The sequence below is a fragment of the Nuphar pumila genome, chromosome 12 (genome assembly GCF_984573655.1).
Source record: "Nuphar pumila chromosome 12, dmNupPumi1.hap1.1, whole genome shotgun sequence".
NCBI lineage: Eukaryota > Viridiplantae > Streptophyta > Magnoliopsida > Nymphaeales > Nymphaeaceae > Nuphar > Nuphar pumila.
Window position 1 is genome coordinate 26,887,448 of NC_143260.1, and position 7,955 is coordinate 26,895,402.

The 7,955-nt window shown below is 39.6% G+C and overlaps 1 pseudogene; it reads left to right on the forward strand.

Annotated features, from left to right (window-relative positions):
* Positions 1-7,955, forward strand: LOC149820399 (cell division cycle 5-like protein pseudogene; annotated as a pseudogene).

Consider the following 7,955-nt stretch of genomic DNA (forward strand, 5'->3'; position numbering starts at 1 on the left):
ATGTTGGATTTCTTTTTTTATGGTAATGGATGGATTGATGACCAGACGGAGTGGACAAGAGAAGAGGATGAGAAGCTTCTCCATATTGCGAAGCTCATGCCTACACAATGGCAAACTATTGCCCCCATCGTTGGCAGGACTCACTCACAGTGCTTGGAACGTTATGAGAAGCTCCTTGATGTTGCATGCCTCAAAGATGAAACATATGAGGCCTCTGATGATCCCAGAAAACTACGCCCAGGTGAGATCGATCCCAACCCTAAGTCAAAACCTGCCCGACCCTGTTGACATGGATGAAGACGAGAAGGAACTGCTTTCAGAGGCTCGTGCTCGCCTTGCTAACACATGTGGAAAGAAGGCAAAGCGGAAAGCCAGAGAGAAGCAACTTGAGGAGGCAAGGAGGCTTTCTTCCGTCCAAAAACGCAGGGAGCGAAAGGCTGCTGGTATCAACATCAGACAGCGTAAGAAAAGGAAAGGGATTGATTACTATGCTGAGATACCATTTGAGAAAAGACCTCCTCCTGACTTTTCTGATGTCACTGATGAGGTAGACCGGTTGAACAGCCAAAATTTCCAACAACTATCGAAGAGCTTGAAGGGAAAAGGAGGGTTGATGTTGAAGCACAGTTAAGGAAGCAAGATATTGCTAGAAACAAGATTCTGTAGAGGCAGGATGCACCAGCAGCAATACCGCAAGTAAATAAGCTGAATGATCCTGAAGCCGTTCGAAAGAGATCTAAGTTGATGCTATCTGCCCCACAGATCTCGGACCAGGAATTGGAGGAGATTGCAAAGATAGGCTATGCAAGTGATATTGTCTCCGGTGGGGAGGAAATGGATGGAGGGAATATTGTGACACGGACTTCTAGCAAACTATGGGCAAACTCCTAGGCAAGCGATGGCACCTATTCGGACACCTCAAAGGACCCCAGGTGGGAAGGCCGATGCTATTATGATGGAAGCTGAAAACCTTGCTCGTCTGCAAGAGTCACAGACACCACTGTTGGGTGGGGAAATTCAGAGTTGCACCCTTCAGATTTCTCCGGTGTTACTCCCAAGAAAAGGGAAATTCAGACACCAAATCCAATGGCTACACCGATGATGACACCTGGAGGTACAGGTATCACCCCTAGAGTCGGGACGACACCATCAAGGGATGGTTATTCTTATGGTATGACACCAAAAGGGACGCCTTTGCGGGATGATCTTCATATCAATGAGGACATTGGCATGACAGAGTGCTAAGCTAGAGCTTCGTAGGCAGGCAGAATTGAGAAAAAAACCTGCGTTCTGGGTTGTTAAATCTTCCTCAGCCGAAAAATGAGTATCAGATAGTTGTGCAAGAACTACCAGAAGAAAGTGAAGAAGTTGAGGAAAATATTGAAGAAGATACGTCCGACAGGATATTAGGGAAAAGGCAGAGGAAGAAGCAAGACAGCAGGTACTCCTTAGGAAGAGATCAAAGGTGTTGCAGAGGGAACTACCTAGACCACCTAAAGCTGCGGTGGACCTAATCAGAAATTCCTTGGCCAGTGGACAAGGGTTCCTTTGTCCCAATCACTCCAATTGAGCAGGCAGATGGATTTATCAGAGAGGAGTTATTGAAATTGCTGGAACATGACAATGCTAAATATCGGATGGGAATGTAGACAATGTGAAGAGAAAAGGTCACAAGGGTGCCCCTGCTGGGAGATCCGCAGGTTCTGTTTCGGAGATTGAAGATTTTGACGAGGATGAGCTGAAAGTGGTATTGTCTATACTTATATATCTTGAGTCTTGACAGATATGTCTGAATTTCATTTGATGCCTTCCCCTTTGGTATCATTAACCAAGAGAATAATGCAATATTTAGAGAAGCATGCGGCCAAGAATAAATTTGTCAAATGTTTAGATTCAAAGTTTATGTGCACACGGATGTTCAAGTTGTGTCAGTATAACCAAATTTCAAAATTCTGTCAAGGCTTTGTGGCAATAAAATTTATAGTAAAGCAGATCAATAGGATGCATCTCCTACATTGTGATCTGCTTTCATCTTATGATTGGAATTGCTCTTATTGCTGTCTTTGATTGAAAATGCTGCCTTATTTTGGGAAACTGCTGTTGTTTGTTTTGGCAAATCATTGTTGCTGCTGCATGATTCTGGTTAAAAATAAGAGCTGTTTGGAATGGTTCCTTGGGATGTCATGCAGTTTTTTTTTTTTCTTTGAGAAGATATTTGCCACTTTTGCTTGGTAGTAATTCAAATGTCCAGGATCTGTGTGTTCGTGGGTTTCATTTTGTGATGATTATCGAAATTTCCCTCTTAAGTGGGTGTTCCTTTGTTTTTTGAACTTTTTTGAACTTCAGATGATTACTCTTATCAACTCTGTTTTGTTATAAATGAAGATAATTGATGAGTAATAATGAGGTAGAAACAACTGAATGTGACATATCTGTTGCACTTAAGTTCCGAGGAAGGCAAATAGAAATGGGAAGCATTATGAGAAACAGAAATAGGAAATAAGGCCTGATGAAATGGGAAGTGGGAAATGAGTTGGAAAAGAATTCGGAAGCAAAAGTCAAAAGGGGAAGAGAGTGGAGAAACATTTTGGGAAGCAAATATGGATTTTTATTTTAAATATCAAATGTTTGAGGTTCAAAGAGATAATAGTATAATACTTTATGTTAGTATTCCCTGCCGTAACTTTTATTCAATATGCCATCATAGAAATCAACTTTTACACATATAGCAATTGTGCAAAACTAAAGGATTTTTAGGTTTTCACAAAGTTAAAACTGACTGGAATTCAAATTACATTCCCTCTCTTATATAATATATTGCATTCATTTTCTAATTTAATGTTATGTAAAAACTACGATTTATATGAATTTGTTTTCCAAATACATACAACAACAACAACAACTACGCCTTCGTCCCAAAACAATTGGGGTCGGCGATATGAACCAAAAAAGAAAATCATTCTGGGTCTTCCACATGAATCCTTCTCCTCCAATCATTTCTATCCAATGCCATGTCCTCGGTGAGGTTCAAAGCATTCATATCCTTTCCTATCATCTCCATTAAGTCTTCTTAGGCCTACCCCGACCTCTTTTAACTAATATATTTTCCCATTTCTCCATCCTTCTAACTGGAGCATCATCAGGCCTTCGCCGAATATGTCCAAACCATCCTAAACGATTCTCTCTTATCTTATTTTCAACGGATGCAACGCCTACCTTCTTACGTATCTCCTCATTCTGAATCTTATCTTTTATTGTATTTCCACACATCCATCTAAGCATACGCATCTCAGCTACACTCATTTTTTGAATATGATGTCTCTTGGCATCCCAACATTCCGTACCATATAGTAAAGCGGGCCTAATTGTCGTCCTATAAAACTTTTCCTTCAATCGAAATGGCATTCTACGATCGCACAACACTCCAATTGCACTTTTCTATTTCATCCACCCAACCTTTATCCTATTATTTACATCTCCATCAATTTCTCCATACTTTTGAATGATATATCCCAAATATTTGAAACAATCATCCACCGGTATTTCTTGCTCACCAAGCTTCACTATACTCTCATCACTACTTCGTTGCTTACTAAACCGACATTTCATATATTTTGTCTTACTCTTACTCAACTTAAAACCTCTTGCTTCCAATGTCTGTCTCCATAATTCTAACTTAGCATTAATTCCAGTTCTAGACTCATCAATCAAAACAATATCATCAGCAAACAACATACACCATGACACATTTTCTTGAATTGATCTCGTAAGTTCATCCATCACTGTAACAAATAGGAAAGGGCTTAATGCATATCCTTGATGTAACCCAACCGTTATAGGAAAATTGGTTGTCACACCTCCACAAGTGCGGACATTGGTTACTACTCCTTTGTACATATCTTTAATTATACTAATGTACTTGAGAGAAACACATTTCTTTATCATTGTCCACCAGAGAACATCTCTAGGTACTCTATCATATGCCTTTTCTAAATCAATAAAAACCATATGCAAATCTTTGTTCCTCTCTCTATGTCTCTCAATAAGTTGCCTAAGAAGATGTATAGCTTCCATAGTTGATCTTTCAGGCATAAAACCAAATTGATTCTCCGATATCATGACAATCTTCCTCAACCTATACTCAATCACCCTCTCCCAAAGCTTCATAGTATGACTCATGAGTTTTATACCACGATAGTTTGTGCAATCTTGTATATCACCCTTATTCTTATATAGAGGCACCAAAGTACTCTTCCTCCACTCATTAGGCATCTTATTTGTTCGCCAAATCTTGTTAAAAAGATTTGTCAACCATTCTAAACATTTTTCACCCAAGCATTTTCAAGCCTCGATAGGTATACCATCTGGGCCAATTGCCCTTCTTGATTTCATTTTCTTCAAAGCCTCTGCAATTTTCTTCTTTTGAATCTTGCGCATGAAGTCACGATTCATCTCATGAAAAGGAATGGAGAAGTCTCCAAGATCCTGAGCATGACTTCCATTAAATAGCTTATCAAAATAATCTTTCCATCTCTCCTTAATCTCCTCATCTTTGACTAAAACCCTTTGTATACATCTAACCATACCCAGATCCCTCGATTTCCTATCTCTCATCTTTGCAAGCCTATAAATATCCTTCTCGCTCTCTTTGGTATCCAACTTGTCATAAACTTCCTTATATACCTTATCCCTCGCGTTTCGAACTACTTTTTTAGTTTCCTTCTTTGCAATCATATACTTCTCCAAATTCTCATTATCACGACTCTTACTTAGATTTATATAACACTCTTTTAACCTTAATAGCTAATTTGACATCCTCGTTCCACCATGATGTATCCTTACCTAGCGGTGTACCGCCTTTAGACTCACCCAATACCTCCTTAGCCACCTTTTTCATGCCACCCGCTATCTTATTCCACATTGATTTCGAATCCTCCTCGAGACACCAATCAGCTTCCTTAACTACCTGCTCTACAAACATTCCTTGTTTAGCTCCTTTCAGTGCCCACCACTTAATTCTAGGATCTATCATATGTCTATCCCTTTTGCGACATTTTTTAATTCTAAGATCTAAAATTAAGACTCTATGTTGTGTAGCTACACTTTCTCCCGGTATAACCTTACAATCGATGCAACAACCCCTATCTATCTTTCTAAGTAGGAAAAATCTATCTTACTCGTATTAACCCCACTTTTAAATGTTACTAGGTGAGACTCACTCTTCCTAAACCAAGTGTTTGCTATGATCATATCATAGGACAAACCAAAATCTAAAATCATTTCTCCAATTTCGTTTCTTTCTCCTATACCATAGCCTCCATGGTTACTCTCAAATTCATCCCTACTAATGCCTATATGTCCATTATGGTCACCGCCGATGAAAAGCTTTTCTCCATAAGATATCCCTTGTACTACTCCATCTAAATCTTCCCAAAATTGATGCTTAATGGAATCATCTTAACCTACTTGAGGTGCATAAACACTAATAATATTAATAATATCCGTACCTAATACTAATTTAATAAGTAAAATCCTATCACCCTTCTTACGGACCTCAACTACATTATCTATAAACTCACGACTAATAACAATCCCTACTCCATTCTTATTACTATTTATTCTTATATACCAAATCTTATATCCCCAAGGTTCTATCACTTTTGCTTTCTCACCTACTCATTTGGTCTTTTGTAGACATAAAATATCAATCTTTCTCCTATACATAACATCTACTAACTCAACCAACTTACCAATTAAAGGCCCTATGTTCCAAGTGGCTAACCTAATTTTATGATCTTGGACTATCTTCTTTACCCTCACCCGTCCAACAAAGTGAGGGAACCCTTGCCTATTTGACACCACACCCGGGCGCCGGTGTGACGCGTCGCTTCTGGGCGACGACCTAGCAACCCTTGCCCATTTATCACTGCCTCCGGGCCTATAGAGTACAGTGCGTCGCTCAGTAGGGAATGCCCCAACGAAATTCTCATATTGGTTCATATTGATAGGGTGTGACTAAGTTTTTATGCTGGCTGTCACTGGCCTGCCGCAACCCTCCTCATTTATCCGGGCTTGGGACCGGCAGTACATGATGCTAAAAAATATATTTTGTTGTTGTAAATATCCTAACATTTCCCCACACATTGGGAAACTTGTTTTCTGCTTAGGGCCTATTTGTTGCAAGGGAATATGGGGTCTTTTCATATGAAAAGTTCACGCTGGCAGCCGTTCCCACCATCAGCAAAACAAACATCCAAACATTGTCAAGGGAAAAGTCCATGCTGGCAGTTGTGGACCCCAGTGCTTGCCACCTCCTTCCTCATTTCATGCAAATTGATTCATACCTTGCCTCGTGGGAAAGGTGTTGCATGATGAAGCCAGCATGGCAGGCTTTTTTTCGAAAGCCAAGCCTTTTTCATATGTTGGCCCTTTTCGTCCCCTTCCTTCTCCCTTGCAACAAATGGCCCTTAGGAAAACATATTTCACATTGGTGAGAAACGTGTTTCCCTATATGTTATTGATGTTTCCTAGATGTTTCAGAAATAGTGTTTCACATTTCAGAAATGATTTCTTGGGAGACATGTTTCCTCATGGTCAAGTGTTCCTAAAACACTGGCTGCAGTTGTCCTAGATAATCTTTTGCCTCAAAAGTTTAGCAAATTGTAATTTTTAATATGATTTTATGTGGTAAGTTTATCGGTAATGGCACTTCTGCTGTTCGCTACTTGCATCTTACAGGGATGACAATTTTTTAGACAGCTTTTGTGATAGTCAGTCGATGATTTCATTTCTTTTTTAGCAAGACAATGCATAAAATTTATGATGATGGCATGATATTACTATCTGTGCAATTTATTGGGATTTTCTTTTTCCAGGCTAACTCACTAATTGAACAAGAGATCTCCTTCGTGTGGCAATGGGACATGAAAATGCTTCTCTCAATGACTTTTCTGAAGCACATGATTCATGTCAAGAAGACCTTGTGTACTTCCCAGTAAGGAACAGTTATGGTCTTGTTAGTGTTGCCAGCAACAGTGACGAGCTTGCTGCATTGCAGAGTGAGTTTGAAACTGTTAAAAATTGGGTGAAAGATGAGATGAAGAAAGCAGATCGCCTTGAGAAGAAGATCAAGATTTTGACAGATGGATATCAGGTAGGGCTTGTCTCCATGGTTCCAATTTTCTGATGCACACAGGCAGTAGTGCAACATGCAGACTATTGCTGCTAAATTTTACTCTTTGCCCAGCATTATTCATAAAAATAAAGGGATTTTCTCTTGCTTTTATCTTGTCCAAGAACAGAAGATACTGCGTGTGCATTCATTGCATTTATTTTACTGTTGGTTGTTCATTGTTTTGGTGCACAAAGTTGTTTCTTTATTGTTTATATTTGAATGAGCAGATGTGGCCACGAATAGAATCTGCTTTCAAACAGATGGACACTGCTGGAACAGAACTCTAATGTTTTTGAGCTTTGCAGAAGCAGGAGCGACTGGCAGCATCTTCTAGGATTGAGGAATTGCACAAGTGAATAATCAGAAAGACCTTGAGCGACATCTTCAGCAGAGATATGGAAAGCTTGTAGCTGAGTTGGATAGGATGCAAAGGACATTTGAGGAGTACAGAATGCAGTTGCAAAGCTTGGAAGAGATTGAAGCAAAGAATCATGTTGTTGAGGCATTGAATTCATGTCTCTATCAAACTGAGACTACAAACCCGGATGAAGCTGCTGTCCCAGATGGTTCACTAGATGATACTTATAGTTCCATGGACTCAGAAGGAGCTATGCTTGCAGACAGTTCATCTAATGAGACTCGGGCTACAAACTCTAATCAAACTCTATTGGCAGATAGCATGATGAATGAAGCTAGTGTGGTCAATGAAGCTCCTAGTGCTACAAACTCATCAGAAGTTGGTTTTGCGAACAATTCAATTAGCAATACTATTGCTGAATGA